Source organism: Eucalyptus grandis, chromosome 7, assembly GCF_016545825.1.
Source record: "Eucalyptus grandis isolate ANBG69807.140 chromosome 7, ASM1654582v1, whole genome shotgun sequence".
NCBI lineage: Eukaryota > Viridiplantae > Streptophyta > Magnoliopsida > Myrtales > Myrtaceae > Eucalyptus > Eucalyptus grandis.
This window is the reverse complement of record NC_052618.1, coordinates 4,197,068-4,217,550: the sequence shown is the minus strand read 5'-3', so window position 1 is coordinate 4,217,550 and position 20,483 is coordinate 4,197,068. Positions and strand designations below refer to the sequence as shown.

The following is a 20,483-nucleotide window of genomic DNA, read 5'->3' as shown; positions in this document are numbered from 1 at the left end:
GTTTTAATGCGCATGCAGAAGCGAATAAATAAATTCCAATACAACAAATATATCGGATAGAAGAGCAGGGCCACAAATTTTGAAAACCACACACCTTTATACACATCAAACTAAGTCATATACAATACTAGCCGATATATACAAGCCTACAAAAAGTAGAGGGCCTATAGATCCTCTAGGCATTTGAACCCTCAACAGAAGACTCCGGGGTCACTGGCTCTGGGGGACTCGGGTCTACCACTGCACCACCAGAAGGGTCGGTTGTACCCTTGCTAGAAGCAACCTCCATCACTGACATAGGGACCTCAAATTCCGATAAGGGACATTCTCTAGGTCCATTTCGCTTGCGATGATACCACGATCTGTATTGATGGGGTACCATCTAAGATCAACGCGAATCAACCCAGATAATGGATCTCATGAGTTCGTAGACCCATCCCCTTGGGCCCCCATGAAATGGAATGTAAGATACCTACTTGGTGACATTCTTTGGCTGGCCAAAATGTTTAGGAGGTACCACCATCTAAGGACTTGAAAATGTTAGCCCACAACGGGGTGAGACAATGTCTCAGTAAGTCCATCCCCTAAACTCCAACTAGGAAGAAAATATGCCTAAAGGCTACCTCTGCACACACACGAGATAGAGGACTCACCTTTGCTTCAGTTCCTTCCTGCAAGTCAGTACGATTCATATATTCAATGAATCACTTCAATTCAAATCAAATCATCCATCAATCGATCCAATCCATTCCATACTATCCATACCATCTATAAGATTTGATCGATTCAAGTACTGCTCACCTTAAGCTAAAAATAGATGGTATAGCTCACCAAAGCTGATAATAGATATATAATAATAATGCTCACTGAAGCTGTATGATACTTATAATGCTCACTAAAGCTGTGCGATACTTATAATGCTCACAAAAGCTGCTAGAGTATACTGCTCACCAAAGCTGACATATTAAGGCCCGCAAGCTGAAATAGTATATTGTTCTCACCAACTGACGATTCACCATTTTTATCATACCTGATAAAAATAATCATGCGTGGGTACACGGTCGGCCTTACTCAAAATACAATATTTTCCTTTCTAAAAATCCTGTCATTCAATATAGTCAACAAAGATATTTTTGGCATTATAAACCAATGCACGATATTTCTCGATTAGATATTGAAATCACTCAATTTTGGGGTTATATGCATACTAGGCATGCCGGTGAGCCACGTAGGATTGAGAAATTAATAAAATATAGCCACGTCGAATTTCTGGCAATTTGGACCGAAGTTGACACTTAAATGATTGTGTTTTTTAAAAATTAGCACTTAAGTGATCTGGACAAAACTTTTAGCACTAAAGTGAGCGCCATACACAACTTTTGGCACTTCTAGTGTACTTTCCTTTAATCTATCTAGTTGCTAACTAAGCTGATATAATCACCTAACATGCATAAACGAGTAATTAAATCACTAATATGTTCTAACTAACCATCTAAACTTTAATTAGCCTAAACTAAACAACCCTTAAGTATCATTAACTCCCTAAGCAGAGTTTAGTGAGTAAATTCACCAGTTTTGAAATACGATTAGTTCACAACGACGGCAAGGCGTAGACTAGCGACAAACTCTGAAGCGGCGACACCAAGCAAGGCTTGGAAAGGGTCCAAAGTGGGCCTCAAAGCCCACGGCTTGGTCGCTGGCCTCGGCTTTTGATCGGTGGGCCAAGAGGCTGAAATGGAGATTGGTTCGCACGGGAATGGCGAGAGACAAGTGGACGAGCTACAGCAGTGCTAGGCGGAGAAGAATATGGAGATAGCAGCGGCGAGTAGTGGCGATCCGAGCGGCTCAGCGACAATAGGGGGCTTGTCTCGGCTTCTCTCTGACACTTTGGGAGCTCCAAACCTCTCTAATGGAGAAAGCAGTCGATTGGAGAAGAAGAAGGAGACAACTCCCTTGGAGGAACCCAACTTGCTTCAATCCTATCTCTTTGTCCCCCTTAGCAAGGCCCCATCGGTTTCAGCCAACGCTCAACCAATTTTGTGCACACATAACTCCCTAGAACACTCCCCAAGTGGTCCAAAAGGTTGAGGACCAAGGGGGCTACGAATTTTGAAGCATCTTCCCCCAAATTGAACCAAATCCTCTCCAATTGGATCCAATTTGGCCCTCATAAATTCCACCAAGGTATCCATGATCAAATTGACATTTTTCCCCACCAAAAGAACCAACTTGCATCCAAAAAACACAATAAAAAATGGCGCTATTTTGAATTTTCGCCAAAAATCTCGGTTTGCAGAAAAATCTTTGAAGGATGAGTTGACGTTCCTAAAATGACTCATGACATGACAAAACTTTCAATTTCTGAAATCAAGTTCAAATTCACGGTTAATTTCAATCTGGCATGATTTTAGCATGACCCGGCCTACTAGGTAGCTTTTAAAAATTTTTAGTGCAATTGACCCGTGATTGATTTATTTCGAGTCACAATGTATATTTTCGACACATTAGCAACTTTCGATTGTCGTGTAAATCTTGAGGTTTCAAATACGGGCATAGGGTACCAAAACGATAAAAAAAAAATTGGTCTAATGCCGATCAATGATAATTTTACAATCTGGTGGAATCACTCACACTTTGATCACCTATCTCAGTTGAACCGACCTATCTCTGATCCTTAATCAATTTTTAATTGTGCCATAATGATCTCTACATATGAACACGGTCGAATAGTTGATTCCTGGTCGAATTCTCAAATTTATTGCGTTAAAATCCCTTCATGGCTTCCTGAAATAGTCTAGTTATCTTATGAGTGATCAGCTCAGAGAATAGCATTATAGGCGTGTCGATGAAAGGCCCGATTCATTTAATTGAAAACATAACTGAAATTTCATGATGTTACAGCTACCTTTATGCCAAAAGAAAGAATCTTCCTTTGAAAATGCTGGTTTGGAATACAAAACCCAATCTTAAACCTATCTTTAGGATGAATGCCCAATTGCCAAAATCTGGCTTTAAGATTGAATTTGGAATAGATATGGGCTTTTGATAATCCAATAAAGAGATAATTTCCTGAAGGTAGAGGGAATTTGTCATCTTGAAGAAAAATGTTAAGAGGCTTGTAGTTTAGTACCAACTGCATCTTTCCTTTATTTTGCTCCGTAAGTTTGTTGACATAAAAGGCTATGCAGGTCCATTGAGAAGCTAAAATTTCAATAAGATCTTACTACAATAGTTCTAAACATTCATTTTTAGTAGAGGCCAGGTGTTCTGGCTTCATTCCCATGTAACTTGCCTTCATTGGATTGATATCTTCATTTTTTTTAAGGGAATGTGAACAAAAAATTCACTAAAGCAGTTGTTGAACTTAAGGAAATCATGCAAACTCTTCCTCCATTACAAATCATATCAATAGGGAAAAGAATTCTCCAAACCGACGCTAGTGATGAATATTGGGCAACCATCCTGTTCAAATAAATTGATGGTAAAAGACACTTGTGTGCTTACAAAAGTGAAAAATTTTACCAAGCCGAAATGCATTATCATTGCACTTTCAAATAAATATTGGTGGTGAAAAATGGAATAAAAAAGTTTGAATTTCATCTCATCAGCCATTACTTCTTGGTCAAATTGGACATGACATCTTTTCCCCAAATGTCTAAGTTCAAACAAAAGTAGATTTCACACTTTCAATTATTTCGATAAGCTTAATGGTTTTCAAAATATTCTTTTAAAACCAAACACATTGTTGGAAAAAAAATGTGCTTGCTGACTTCTTGTTCAGACCAAAAGCACCAGCAGAAATCAATATGTACATCATGAGGCTTGTTTTCCATACTTTTCACCATAATGAAAAGTATAAGATCAAAAAGATACAAGATTAGCCAAGTTAACAATCTCAGGAGATTGTTGAACAAATCCAAAATGACAACCTCACTGAAGATCTGGAAAACCTTATGTGGCAATGTCACACAGATCTATTCAGATTCCATGGAGGTTCAATTATTTATCCTTTAGGATTAAATTCCAGCTATCCATTCATACACCATTTAATCTGGAAGGAAAATGACTTCCTTGATCAATAGTGATGGTTATTGTGGTACTTACCAATAAATACTTAATAGCTATTGAAATTCCAATAAGAAGGTTCATTTCCAACCTAACAAGGATATTTAGGCTCTAAGGTGGTGGAGGGAGTGAATACTCTATCCATAACGCAGTTGAAAATGGATTGATAGACTTGAATTTTCCTTCTTCAAGGAGTTGAATTTGTCTCTTGAGTATTTCTATTTTTGCCTTTGGATTCTTGAGATGATGATATCCCAAATGTTGTCCGAATTCCAAGGCATGAAGCCTTTTCTGGAAGTCTAAAAGCAATTTCTTAGTGGTTTCATCAGATATTTTAAGAATTTTTCCATAAAGGATGAGGACATTTCTGTGAAAATTCAAAACGGGATCTAAATGGGATTCTAACAACTTTTGCATGATCAAATCTAATAGACTCATTTGAATGGAAAAAAAATATTTGGATATTGACAAAATTTGAGTCATGATGTCCTAGCCAATGATTAAATCTTTGTTGGGAAGACTAGATTTGAAGATTTTTGTGGTTATGGAACATTTGGGAAAAAACATGACAGTTACTGAGGTGGTTTGTACATTTGTAAAAAAAGTATCTCCAAAGGTTGAATTGAAATATCAAACATAGGAAGTCTAATATTCTTCAAGAAGAACTTTAGTTTCTAGGATTGAAAAACTTGCACCAATATCTATGAGAGCAATGACAGTAATGGGCTTGGCAAATTTCAATTTTTATAGGAAAATTGGGACAATGGATTTGACTTGAAAATATGTCTGAGTTTTGCTTTGAGGAAGTGAGAAATATATGAAAATGGTCTTCAAAATCTAGTAAAAAGTCAGTTTCATCAGGGGTTTGGTACCAAGGAATGACACAAAGGGTTTGTTCATATGGTTCTTTGTCCATTGAAAACAATGATTCAATATAATCATTTTCAAGTGAAACACCAGTTTCAATCTCTATGTGATATATTAAATGATTCTGACATTTTTTCGCTTGGGGGCAGTTTTTAGCGAAATAACCCTTTTTGTTGCAGATAAAGCATCGAGTTGATTTCTTATGACTTGAGCGATCTTTCCTTTTGTGTAGGAATTGCCATTTCTTTTTTCTCCAAAAGTACTAAGATCCATGCCTAGATTTCTTTATCCAAAATTTCTTAAAATGCTTCTTTTTTTTTTTCTGGAAGACTTTCTGCAAGAACTATCACAGTCTCGTTTAGAATATTTGATCTTCAGCTTTTAGCGAGAGTAGGCTCCATCAAGTTCTCTGTTTCTGTGAGATAAGTTTTCACCATTTGCAGTTTGAACACAAATCGTTGAGGCATAAATGGATCTCTTGTTGTATTTCTCCAATGGAATATCTACAATTCTCCTTTCTCTTGAGAAACGATCTCTCAATTTGCTAGGATGATTCTTTGGGGACGGAAGTCAGAAAGACTTGCTTCAAGTTTTGATCAGCTCCAATACCATAAAAGAGCTTAAGCATTTGCCGATAGTATTTATCGAGATGTCTTTTCTGGAGAGAACATCATTTTCTTTCAAAGAATTATCTTCGTTTGAACTCCTAGAGGTAAAAAGGTTTACCAATGAAAAAATGGTATAGGAGAGTCATGGCATGACCAAAATCAGGTGAAAGCATTTTCTTCCTTATCTCTTTCATAATTTCGTGTGTCAAATGCTTCTAAGATTGATTATTTTTATGAAGTTTCTCTTAGTGATGAAACCAAAGTCTTTGAAACTCAACTTCCTCTTATGAACCCTTATTATGCTTTTACAAAACTTGCTTCATCATTTTCTCCCATCCGCTTTATTCAACAACTTATTCGCCAAACCCCTAAGGAGGTAAAAGAGTACATTTAGTCTTCCAAGTTCGATCAATGTCCCATTTCAGCCACCGAAAAATAGTTTTTTTTTACTCTTCAAATTCCATTAGAATTTCCCAAATAGTGGACCCAACAAGGATATTCCCATATCCATTACGGAGCTATTCGTCTTGCTCTCACATTTCATGGCCGTAAAGGCTTGCCAGTTGTGGCCCTTATTAGATACTCGGTTCCCAAAATACCAACATGCCTGTATTGGCACAATCCAAACCACTTCAAATGTTGGAACAACCTTTATAACCTTATATCAAAACTTATATATCACTCTTTCAAATCCCTAAGTACTTTCTTCTTTGAAAGTTCAAATCCAACTTATAGTAGCTCCCTAGACTATTGATTCTATTATAGCAACACTGCACTACCAAATGGTTTATAAAGTGTAGAACCATTCTCTTGATCTAAATTTCCAGAATGGGAATGAAGATTGCTCTACTCATCTCCATGCAGAATGACCAGGCATCTTGTATTCATGTACCGAGACAAATTCCAAAAGAGAAGTTGGCTAAACTCCTTCTGAAAACTTGGTTGACCAACTATGAAAAGCTACACCAAAACAACAAGCCTCTCCAGTCTTCCAACTTCGAACTCGTCAGAAAAAAAGATAGCACTGTTGCCATAAAATTTGGCCAAAAAAAGAAGAATAAGAAAATCATTTTATCTTCCAAACCCTATTCATGATCAAACCCTATGTTCTTGAATCAATTTTTGAGCCAGATCTCAAAAGACTTGTCCAATACTTTCAGAGTTATAGAAATCTTGTCCATTACTATAAGAACTAATATGGTCACTATTTTTGTGACCCCTTTTGCCAGTGCTCTTACTGTAAAAATTCTCCCGACGAAGTAGATCCAATTGCAAGACCACGACAAAAACCCAAAAGGCCTAAGGATACTATGTACCAAAGGTACTTGAATACAGATTCCTCCATTGATACTCTAGGAGTGATAAGTTTCAATTTGTCGTTTCTTATGCTCCAACTCCACCACTAAGTTCATTGTGCCACCTCCCATCTCACCAGCATCTCCACCAACATCACCTCCCCCTCACAAAAAACTACCTATTTCCTCGTTTTATAAGTCAATCCTAAAGTGGGATAAAAAGCACTCCTACCACTTAAGGCTTGAAAAAAAGCATCACTGAATTCTTCCATTGCTATGTTCCAAGAAGCAGATTTTCCTCCTCTTGCTAGAGAAAGTTCAAGACTTCCGTTCCCTGCTCCTGAAGAATTCATTGACCTACAAGGGAGATATCGGCATGTTCCCAAAATATATTCCCCAACTAATGTAGACGAACATGGATGTCCAAAAGCTAAAGTTAGGAAAATTTCAAGTACAATGCAGGAAAAATAACTAAAGATAGCATTTTGTTTGATTTGCGTCTGGAGGGGTCAAACAGATGTCTAGCCGTACTTATAATGATTAATGGTAACTGTTTTTTTTACAATTTCCAATGGTTACGATCTCCAAAGCAACTCCCACCGGTTATCTCTACGTTCGGAGATTCCACATATACAAACTACTCCATGACTTGGTTCCTTGTGGTTAGTGAGTACACTCGATGATCTTTCTCCTAGGCAATAACTTCTCTCTTCTTTTTTTTTCAAAAAGGTGCTTCTAATTTCAATAGACCCACTAGAAAACTTAATGTTCAAACCATAATTGTTCCCTCCAAAATTGTATCTCTAGTCTCGACCGATTCATTGGACAAATTGGTTTCCAAATGGTAACTGTCTCCTCAAAAAATGTATGCCTTTGGACTTAACAATCCAAAATCTCATAACAGTTTGTTGGCATTTTTTTAATTAATAATGCTAGCATTCGTATTAGTGACTATCCGTGACTCATTGCCGTATTTCAATGATTGAACACACGGTGTTAATGGGTACCATTATCAATCGATATATGTCAATCCTCTCACTTACGCTTGTATTAGTACCCACATGGTATGCCGATGACTGTCTATACTAGTTTCATGTGCTGCTCACTTGCTTACGCTATACAAGTCATATTTTGGGTTTCAACAACAACAAAATCGGGGAGGATGATGAACTACAAAGCCCTGTACTGGCCGCAACATATTACCAGAATCCTCGCACTCTTTGGACAAATATCTGGAAGACGAATACTTCTCCGAAGATCAGATTTATTTTATGGAGGATATGCCAAAATGCATTACCCATCAAGGAAATTTAACAAGGAGATGTATAGTTGAAGATAATATCGGTGACTTGTGTAAGCAACATCCCGAAACGATGGAACACCTCTTCTTGCTTTGTCCCTGGACACGCCAAGTACTCAGATCCTGCCCCGCAAATCAAAACTCTTGTGTCATGGTCTAACCCGAACTGAAGAGTGGCTGCTCAATTTCAGACATACCTCGGTTAACTTTGATCTCCTTGCTACAGTCCTATGGCAATTACGGAAACCAAGGAACAATTATGTATTCCGCAAGCAAGCACTAGACCCGCAATACCTCGTTAGCTCAGCCATGGCATCGTATCAGTACTTCAGTCTCTGGGAAAAAACCAAGAAGAAGACATGCTCAGAAGATACCGACTCACCTCAAATCTGGAATTGCTCGAAGAAGGGAACCCTCAAAATCAACATCAATGGCTCATTTGTGAAGGGATCGACGACCGGAGCTGTCAGCTGCGTTTGTCGAGATAGCAGTAGAGGATTAGTGTACAGCTTCCTGAAATCCGTCAAATCAAGCTCAGCTACGCAGAAGGAAGCGATGGCAACGGTTGAAACCCTAAAGTTTCTGGCCACACGGACTGAAGTAAGCCTTTCATTTGAGTTAGATCACTTTGCCTTGACAAGGACAATTGAAGGAGCATATTACTTTGCTTGGGAAGCACACGCACTCATGACCGGGGCCAAAGAATCCCTTATGGGCTTCACGAATCTGAAATTGGTCCACAGTCGTGAAGAATCCAACAAGGCCACGGACTGCACTGCTAAAGCCTAAAGGATAAGTCCTTGGCCCGCAATTGCCTATCAAATTCCCTTGAAGCCTTTTGGGCCATATTATGTTCTAATCTTGTCGTTTGTATTCGAACTCTTTCATCCAGATTTCTAATTAGAATAGGGTTAAATGTGATAGAATATGAAATCTAGAGATTTTACTATATCATATCTATTATTTAGTGATTGCAATGGATATATTCACATCATATCATATATATTATTTAATATAAATTGTATATTAATATAAAATAAACCAAAAATTTTACAAACGAATATGGTAGAAATTTCTCGCATACTTTAGCCCATTTTATTTTTATTCGCTTTTTTTAGTTTTAGCTTTTTTAATTAATTTATTTATTATATTTTTCTTCATCTTATATCATTCTCTAACAAATTTTTATTTAATAGTAAACTATACTAATATACCTAAAAATATGTAATAAATATAAATACATATTTATTTTTGTATATTGAACTTATATTCTACAATAGAATTAAGTTAGAATATATAATAAAAATAAGATTAAATTAAAATAACTAATATTTTTAATTTCTCATATTAGAATTCAAACATTATTTATATATTGAAATATAATTTTAACTTTGTTAATTTTTTTGGTCGAATAATTTTAATTTAGTTAATTTAGTTAATTTAAGAAGTTCGTTATTCGAGAAAAATAAATTTCCTAATATGGATGTTAGAAATTCTATCCTCATTTATCCCACCTCTCTCACGGGATAATTTTATTTGGTTTATATCCCTTTTATATCCGACTTTATCATTCTTAAGCAGGCACCAACATAGGATATGATAAATTTTATCTTATCCTAAATTTTATCTTGACTGTTAAATGCAACTTTTATGTTAGTAACTGAGAATCATCTTTCGAGACCCAAAAAAACAAATGTCCCCAATCAAATCGATGCTCTCATATTTTGTCGGATTTTTTAAAACAAATTACGTTTTACATATATACTCAAGGGTATTGATTCTTGATACAACACCAACATTATAAATTCGAAACCAATATGACTTCACACTTATTATCCTTGTTTAATTAAAAATGATTTACATTGAAACATTTTGATAGCGATAGCAAATGATGCGAGTAGTAAGTATAAACGGAAAAACACAAATGAAGAGACAACACTATAAAGAAAGAGATGCAAATCAAAATTGAAATGGAGAACATATTAGAAGAGAAACACATAAATTTTTGTATATTTATTTTAAAATAACATGGATGATTATTCTTCCATCTAAATCATAACATACGATTTCACCATAACTTTGAAGATGGACTCCAAGGATAACAAGTACTGAACTCTCCGGCCAATCCATTCCACCTACAAGGACCCTTGGGCGAGATCTTCCAAATACATTGGATGCATTTTTCCTGGTCCCTACTTTGCACATATATATCAAACCAGTGAAATTCACCGGGCCATGCAAAGCTACAAGAGAACATCGTCCCATCAAAGAAATGGGGTATGAATGAGAATCCCCAACTCCCTGTGATATGATGGATTCCAAGATCATCATCCTTGGATTTGCAATGAACTGTTAGAATAGTTCCAGGGGGCAAAATGTTATTGATCTTAACATATGCCTTGGTCCAAATACTTCCAACACAGCTAGTTATGAATAAAGAACATATTATCACGAGCGTAGCTGATGTCTTCATCATTGCTCCAATATCAACATCATTCAACTATTTATGAATGACCAATGGTAGCATAATAGTCAGAGTCAAAGGTAACGGTGGCGTGTGGGCCAGGAGGTGTAATGAACAGAAAAGCACAACTGCCCCATTATAAAAAGCAGAATTGAACAACTTTCAATTCTTCTTGTCAAACTATATATTTTGGTTTCTTTATGTATATAAAGATTGTGTCTAAAATCCAAATCTTATTTAGATAATATGTGACAGTTTCATGAACATATTTTATGCATTAGAAGCACTCACGCAACAATACTATGTGGAGAAGCAAATCAATCCACAATATGATAATTTTCAAATTATAAATGAAAATTTGTTCGTAATGCATATTAGGCAAATAACACAAATATATGATTGGTTTGCTTGACCATGACACCAATTGTGTAACAAATGTGTATGTTATTTAATGGCAATTTGAATATAAACATTCTATTCCAAAATGTAAATAATGTGTGTAATTTAGAAACGTACATCCACCTTCAAAAATAGATTTATGCAATAGTTTTTATACATCTAGTATAAAAGGTTTTGTGTGTAAAATTCATTTGTGTAGAATTTCCCTCATGCCAATTAACCTAGATGGGTGTAACTTACTTTTTACAAGATCGTTTTCTTTTTCCTTAAACCGACATGGTTGATATGGATTTAGAGACTTAATTACACTAGATTACCCTTAACACCATTTTGATACCTTTTTTTTTCTTTTATGTAAAAAAAAAAAGTTTTGCGGGTAGATTGAATCAATTTTAATATAGTAACTATCATATGATATGATCAAGCGAGTGCATTAATATAACACTCAAAAAAAGAAAAACAAAAATAAATTATATAAAATAAATGGAATTAAACACACCAAACCAATTAATTATTTTTAGGGTTTTCTTTTTATCTTAAAATAAAAACTAACCTATATGACTGGATGATCTTGAATGTGGTATGGGAGGAATGACTCTTGTAATGCATGCACTTTCGGAAAACAAGTTAAATTTTCTTTTAAATCAATAAAGATCATTGCTATGAATAGACCATTGCAACTATTGCCCAAAGATTTGTTTGGACAAACAAGAATCATGAGTTTCAATATCATGCCCGATCCTCCGAGCACGTGCCCATCCCTTGATGGTTGATCAAATTGCGACATCCCAAGACGCGTCGCTGACCTATTCATTTTAATGCACATGCGAAAACGAATAAATAAATCCCCAGACAATAGGAAGATGTGATAGAAAAACAGGGCCGCAAATTTTGAAAACCATAACACAAATTTATACACAACAGGCTAAGTCATATACAATACTAGCCGATATATATACAAGTCTACAAAAAGTAGAGGATCTACAAGTCCTCTAAGCATTCAAACCCTCAACCGAAGACTCCGAGGTATCTGTCTCTAGTGAGCTCGGGTCTACCACTGCACCACCAAGAGGGTCAGCCATACCGTTTCGAAAAATGATCTCCAGTACCAACATAGGGATCTCAAATTCCAGTAGGGGACCTTCTCTTGGCCCATCTCGCCCATGACGATACCACAATCTGTATTGATAGGGTACCATCTAAGATAGACTCGCCTCAACCTAGACAATGGATCTCCTGAGTTCGTAGACCTAGGCTCCTAGGCCCCCGAGAAGAGGAATCAGAGATACCTATTCGGTGACCTTTTTCGGGTGGCCAAAATGTTCGAGAGGTGCCGCCATCTAAGGAGCTGAAAATGTTAGCCCACGATAGGGTGAGACAACGTCTCAGCAAGTCCACCTCCTAAACTCCAACTAGGAAGGAAATACACCTAAAGGCTACCTAAGCACACACGAGTTAGAGGACTTACATTTGCCTAAGTTCTTTCTTGCAAGTCAATACGATTCACATATTCAACGAATCACTTCAATTCAATTCAAATCATTGGTCAATTGATCCACTCGATTCCATCCCATCAATACCATCCATAAAATTAGATCGATTCAAGCATTGCTCACCCTAAGCTGAAAAGAAATGGTATAGCTTACCAAAGCTGATATATATATATATATATATATATATCTATTAACAATGCTCACAAAAGCTGCTATATACCTATATTGCTCATCGAAACTGTGTGATACTTATAATGCTCACCAAAGTTGTACGATACTTATAATGCTCACAAAAGCTATGCGATACTTATAATGCTCACCAAAGTTGTGCAATACTTATAATGCTCACCGAAGCTATATTATACACCGTTTTTATTATACCCGATAAAACAATTGTGTGTGGGTACACGGTCGGCCTTAGCCAAAATACAATATTCTCCTTTTAAAAAATCCCACAATTTAATATAGTTCACAGAGATATTTTTGGCGTTATAAACCGACGCCCGATATTATTAAATACTGAAATTACTCAATTTTTGAGATAAATTCCCAAAATTAAAATTATCACCCAAATAGTACAAATTAACATCCAATTAAATAAACCAAGCACACCATTGCAATCAGCACGAAATTCGGTTACCGACTTTCCCGGTCTAATTTCCAATAAATAATAAATAATTAAATAAATACTAAATATAATTAAATAAATCCAAATGAATGCCATAAATGCAAACTTAGGCTGTAAAAGCCTAATTAAATACCGAAACGGGCCTAGAAAATTCTCGAACCAATCTAGATAAATAATACAACCTATCTAGTTGCTAATTAAGCCAATCTAACCACCTAACATGCATAAATGAATAATTAAATCACTAATCCGTTCTAACTAATCACTTAAACCTTAATTAGCCAAAACTAATCAACCATTAAGCATCATTAACTCCCTAAGTAGAGTTTAGTGAGTAAACTCACTGGTTTTTAAATCTGATGAGTCCAAGACGACAGGGACGCGAAGACAGGCAACAAACACCCTTGTGGTGACACCAACCAAGGCCCGGAAAAGCTTGGACACGGGCCTCGAAGCTTGAAAGCCCTTGCTGGCTTTCGGCTTTTGCTCTTGGTCGAACAAGATGAAACCGGCGGCTGGCTCAGCAAGAAAGGACCAGGGAAGGCTGCAGCGACCTAGGCAGAGGCAGGCGGTGGTTTCGGCGGCTTCAATAGTGACTCACAATGGCTGGCGAGAGCTAGATAGGGACTCAGGATGGTTGCAACACACGACCGGGAGGGGAGACGGCCAGACAAGCGGGACGTGATGCGCGGGGTGGGGGCTCGTGGGCGCGACGGCGAGCGGCGTGTATGGCGATGGTTGGACAGCATGTGACGGGCAAGGTGAGGGGCTGCTCGGTTTTCTCTCGGCACTTTTAGAGCTCTAAGGTGGCTAGAAATGGAGAAAGCAGGTTTGAGGATGAAGAAAAGGCTAGCTGTACTTGTGGAGGGTCCCTCCAAGCCCAAATATCCTCCTATTTGCTCATTACTTTGGCCCACTCAGCTTCAGTTCTATCCTCAGCCCTTTTCCAGGCCGTAAGCTTCCTTAGGAAGTCATTGAAGGGGTCCAAAAGGTTGAGAACCAAGGGGTTACGAATTTTGAAGCATTTTCCCTCAAATCCACTTCAATTTCTTCTTAAATTAAATCAATTCGATACCCATAAATCCAACTAAGATGACTACACTTCAATTCATATTTTTCCTAACCAATAGAACCAACTTGCATCCTAAAAACGGGATAAAAAACGGTCCCCTTAATTTTCCGGAAAGAAACGGCTCTATTTTGAAGTTCCGCCAAAAATCTCAATCTGTAAAAAAATCTTTGGAGGACGAGTTGATGTTCCTAAAATGACTCATGACATGAAAAAACTTTCAATTTATGAAATCGAGTTCAAATTCACGGTTAAATTCAATCTGGCACGATTTTAGCGTGACTTAGGCTACCAGGTAGCTTTTAGAAATTTTTAGTACAATTGACCCGTGGTCGATTATTTTCAAGTCACATTGTACATCTTCGACACATTGGCGACTCTCGGTTGTCATGAAATTCTTGAGTTTCAACTATGGACATAGGGTACCAAAACGACAGAAAAATCAGTTTAGTGACTATCGACAAGAATTTTGCAATTTTGTGGAACCAACCACACTTTGATTGCCTATCTTAGTTGAACCAACATATCTTTGATCCCTAATCGATTTTTAACTGTGTCGTAATGATCTTTGTAGATGAACACGGTCAAGTAGTCGATTCCTAGTCAAATTATCAAGTTTATAGCATTAAAATTCCTTAATGACTTCCTCAGATAGTCTAGTTATATCATGAGTGATCAGCTCAGAGAATAACATTATAGGTGCATCGATGAAAGGCCCGATTCATTTAATTAAAACAGAGTCAAAATTCCAGGATGTCATAACTCTTTCACTCTTTTAAAAATTTCATCCTCGAAAATTAAATCATTACAATTCTTTAAACAAAAAGGTAGGTGTACAGTTGTCTCATCGAATCCTCACTTTCCTAAGTTGCTCCTTCAGTGCCGTGGTGTTGCTAGATTACTTTAACTAGCAAGAGCGTCTTGGTATGCAAAATTTGTTATTTATGATCAACAATTTGAACTGGGCTTTCCATGTATGACACTCTATCATCCATGTCTAATTCCTCAAAATTAAGCATGTGGGTCAGGTCAGGCTCATACTTCCTCAATATCAACATGTGAAAGATGTCATGCACTTGCACTAACCTTGGCAGTAATGTAAGACAATACACTAAGATTTCGATTATATCTAGAATCTCAAAGAGACCTAGGTACCTCAGACTCAGTTTTCCCTTCTTGCCAAAGCGCGAAGTACCCCTCATTGGTGACACTTTCAGAAAAACATGATCACTAACTTGAAACTCCAAAGGCCTTTGATGCTTATCTGCGTAGCTTTTCTGCCGACTCTAAGCAATCTTTAGTCTACCCCAGATGATTAATCTACCCCATATGTCTGCAAGTGCGTCCACTAACTACTGAACTAACTCTGGGCCTGTGATCTTTCGTTCTCCGACCTCATCCCAACAAACTGGCATTCTGCACTATTTGCCATACAATTCTTAGAAAGGAGTCATCTAAATGCTCTGCTGGTAGCTGTTGTTGTAAGCAAACTCGACAAGATGAAGCCGTTCATTCGAGCTTCCCTTGAAATCCAACACGTAAACTAGCAACATGTCTTCAAGGGTTTGAATCGTCCTCTCAGATTGGCCATCCGTCTGAGGATGATATGCCGTACTATACTGCAGCTTCGTCCCTAAACTTTAACAAAAAAAAACTGTGAATCTCGGGTCTCGATCTGATGTAATCATCACTAGCACTCCATACAGTTGAACTATTTGATGCACATTCAAAATTGCATGTCTATCCAAATCAAGATCCTTTCACAAAGCGATGAACTGAGCCGGCTTCGTCAGTCTGTTGACCACTACCCAAATAGAATCATTACCTCTCTGACTCCTTGGTAAGCCTGTCACAAAGGCAATCATGATATGTTCCCCTTTCCACTTGTGGATCTCAAGAGGTTGCAAAAGTCCTCCCAACTTACAATGCTATGCTTTCACTTGTTGACATGTCAAACACTTGGCGACATGCTTGGTGATTTCTGCTTTCATACCAGACCACCAATAATGTTGACACAGATTCTTATACATCTTCATACTACCAGGATAAATGTTATAATTGCTATGATGAGCTTCTAATAAGATATCCACTCTAAGCTCTACATTGTCAGGTACACACAATCGTCCTTGAAACCTCAGTGTTCCATTCTCAGAAACCTGAAAGTTAGTCTTTCTCTTATTGGTGTTCTCTTGTAGGATCTTCTGAATCTTGGGGTCTGCCCACTAAAGCATCTTGATTCTGATCTGCACTTCAAACTCAATTCTAAGGGTGGCCATAAGATTCAAAATGTGGCCTATTTCAAATTTGAAAATCGAATCTCGAGTTCTTTCGAGTAAACCCATTTCTTAATCATCATCTGTGCAATTGAAGACGTCCGACTCAGGGCGTCTGTGACCTTATTCACCTTCCTAAGGTGATACAAAATATCACAATCGTAGTCCTTCAGAAGTTCCATCCAGCGGCGCTGTCTCACATTCAACTCATTCTGAGAGAATAGATACTTGAGACTTTGATGGTCAGTGAAGACCTGGAATCTTTCCCCACACAAATAACGTTTCCAAATCTTCCGAGCGAAAATGATTGTTACGAGTTCTGAGTCATGTGTCGAGTAGTTCAGTTCATGAGGTCTCGATTGACGGGACGCGTATGCAACAACCCTACCATGTTGCATCAGCACATAACCTAGTCCTTTGAACAACGCATCACTGTAGATCTTGTACCCTCTAGGACTAGATGGGATGGTCAGCACAGGTGTGGTAGTCAGCTTCTACTTAAGCTCTTCAAAATTATGCTTGCACTTGTCTGTCCACACAAACTTCTCTTCCTTCTTCAAGAGTTGAGTCAACGGCGACACTAAAACTGAAAATCATTCCAAGAATCTTCTATAGTAACCTGCCAAACCCAAAAAAACTTTTGATCTCTGTTACTATAGTTGGTCTCGGCCAACTGGTCACTGCTTCAATCTTGGACGAGTCCATGAAGATTCATTCACCTGAAATCACGTGACCTAGGAACACAACACGAGTCAACCAGAAGTCGCACTTGTTAAACTTAGCGTACAATCCATGGATCCTTAGGGTCTGGAGTACTATTCTCAAATGACTCTCATGCTCCTCAGCACTCCTCGAATACACCATAATATCGTTGATGAACACGATCACAAACTGATCCAGATATTCCTTAAAAAATTGGTTCATCACATCCATAAAAATAGCATTACTGTGAAATCATAACAGCCGTATCGAGTACAAAACATTGACCTCGGTATATCCTCCTTTCTGATCCTCAACTAATGGTACCTTGTCCTGAAGTCATTGATCCTTAGGAGTGGATACTTGTTCTTGATCGTCACCTGATTGAGTTGATGATAGTCGATGCGCAAAAGTAATGAACCATCTTTCTTCGTCACGAAGAGAACGAGTGCTCTCCAAGGTGATGCACTGGGACGTATGAATCCCTTATCCAACAATTCTTGCATTTACACCTTCAGTTCTTTCAACTCAGACAATGACATCCGGTAAGGAGCCTTAGAGATTGGCTTTGTCCTTGGTGCTAACTCGATCACAAACTCTATCTCTCTCTTTGGCGATAGGCTTGGCAATTCTTTGGGAAACACATCTGGAAATTTTTAGATTACCGAGATATCTTCGATCTTCAGCTCATCAATTGTTGTATCCATGACAGTTCCCAGGTAACCTCAACAACCCTCGTCTAACAAACGGGTTGCCTCAAGCGGCGAGATTGAGGTAATCAAGTGTCCTCCTCGACTCCAAGTAAACTCGAAACTATCACCCTCTAACGGGTTAAACTGAATCACTATATGATAACAGTCAATTTTAGTTCGTTGCTTGATGAGCCAATCCATGCCAATTATCACATCAAAATCATACATGGCTAGGACTACTAAGTCTATCTTCCCCTCTCGCTCACTAGTCACTAACTTGCAACCAAGACAACCCAATGCAGCTAACACCTTATTATTTAACGGTGTAGATATGCTAACTACTAAGTCCAACAATTCAGGACTTAATTCTATTAGCTTAACATATTGCTCGGCAATAGAAGAATGAGTTGCACCAGGATCGAATAAAGCATAAGCAGCATGGTCGTTTAATGAAACTGTACCTGTAATCACATCAAGCGAGTCCTTTGCCTGAGCTCTCATGATGGCATACACTATCCCTTGAGTTGGGGGTCTATTTTGTCTACCTTGTGGTGTAATCTACAGCATTATACCCCTTATCTAACCCGACAGTGGCGATGGCGGTAATTACTGTTGTCCCCTCGTGTGGTATTCGGAAATTTTGACGACCCTCGAATATGCGACGATCCCTGACTGAGCGACGAAAGTATTGTCGAACAGTGTTATCGACATCACAACGGACATCATTTTGTTATTGTCATCGGACCAATGTGCCTTGTTTAGTAATGGTCTGATCGTCGAATAAATCATAGTCTTATTGGAAACCTTTCATACGTTCAAGCGAGACCAAGACTCATTCCAAATGATTCTCGACCCTGCGAACTCGGGTATGCCAGTGAAGAAACACCCAAGGATCAGCCACCGGGAGCTGCCCATTTCCTCATGTGCATGAGAAATAGGAAACCTCGAATACTTCATGCACGTTTATATTTTTCTATAGGCAGCTAGCAAAAGGAAGATTGGATCACGCATGGGGGCTGTTTTCCCATCAAAGCTACACTACGAATTTGTGTTTATTGACTAAAGAAGTCAATTAACTTAACAGAACGTACAAAAGCGTGCATGCGGACGTGAGGAATCTTAACCACCGAAGGACAGCTCCTTATTGCTTTTCTTTTATATGGCCGGTCAATTATGGAAGAGGATTATTGATTAAACGCCAGGTGGCTCTTCTTTCGGTGGACAACAAAAAGGGAGGATGTGGCTTTGCGGAAGACACGCCCTGCATGAGGAGTCGAGCTGGCTCGGCAAGGAGAGGGACTCGCATGCAGGAGGCCACGTACACCCCAGCTGTTTTCAGTTCCTGCAGCCACCGAAAGAAGCCCGATGCAGTTGACTAAATTGTCAAAAAAGTTGAGGAACAAAACCCTCGTACACATAGGGGAAGAGAGAGAAGGAACCGATTGAAACTTGGGCATAGAGAGAAACCAAGAGTGAGTGGGTGAGCGAGTGACAGAGAGAGAGTTTGGGCGAGAGTGAGCAGCGAGTGGGTGAACGGTGAGGAAGGAAGAGAAGGACTGCCTTCTGCCATGCTCGAGCTGCCGCCATCGTCGCCGCCCATCTTTGCCGCCGTTGAGCCGCGTTCGAAGACCCACTAGCTTCCTGTTCGGTTTGTCAATTGAGCTTAGGAGTGAGGCAAGTAGAAGTTCTTCAATATATGTTTTGCTTGCTGTTTTATCTAGCTAAGAGTTGGTGGATGTGAGAAAGGTGAAATTTTAGAGCTGCATGTTGAATTTTGGACATGTAAGATGAAGCCAGATCAAGAAAACTAGGAAAAACAGGGCATGCATTGTGGATTTCGAATTTGAGATGGAACAAGAACTTAAAAATATGACTATGGAGGATTTTTGGAAGTAATAAGGCTGTGTTATAGTGTAATACACTTGTATCTATTTGATTGTGGATGTTGGAGGTCGAAATTTAAGGAGTAGGAGAAACTCTCCTTAGGTTAATGGACTGTTTTGTGAAGAACAGTGTGATCCTCGATGACCTTTTGATTTTTCTGTAATTTTCCAGCCACAATTTGACTTCGATTTCTTAATGAAAGTTGGAGAGTACATCTGTAGGTACAAAATAGTGAAAATTTAGGGTAAATGGATGAGATTTAATTGATGAAATGATTTTCATACAGAAATGCAAAATCTGGAAATTTTACAGAAACTGTAGCAAGAAATACCGAAGTTTTTACTCTAGATATGTATGGAATTTGACTTGGTGTTATTCATGAAATTTGTTCCTTTAGATCTCATTGATATCGTGTCAAAATTTCATAGTTTTCTGAGTCTATTTAGTATTTATTTCAAAATTTCTACCATAACTGTGCATTGTAAAAAAATTGGGCTATTATGTTCTTGAATTTACAAAAGTATCCGAAAGTGAAGGTATTTCGAATGGTTATGTGATATGATGGTAATGGATATGGATATTTGTGCAATATTGAGATGTGATAGAGGGTCCATGAGACGTCTTGTTTTAGCATTTGAGAATATTTTGTGAATTAAAATGCTACATAATTACCGTTGAACCCTCAGGTCAACAATGCCCCGGGAGTTGGGATGCCCAGAGGATCAAGTGAGTCGATGCCTTGTAGAT

General features: G+C 38.1%; 1 long non-coding RNA gene across 1 annotated transcript; it reads right to left on the bottom strand.

Moving 5' to 3' along the window:
• Window positions 1-8,003: 8,003 nt before the first annotated feature.
• Window positions 8,004-8,695, bottom strand: LOC120295459. Its single transcript, XR_005552868.1, has 2 exons — window positions 8,333-8,695; window positions 8,004-8,258 (listed from the first exon to the last, which is right to left on the bottom strand). It is a non-coding gene; the product is annotated as an uncharacterized LOC120295459 (long non-coding RNA).
• Between the last annotated feature and the right edge of the window lie 11,788 nt (window positions 8,696-20,483).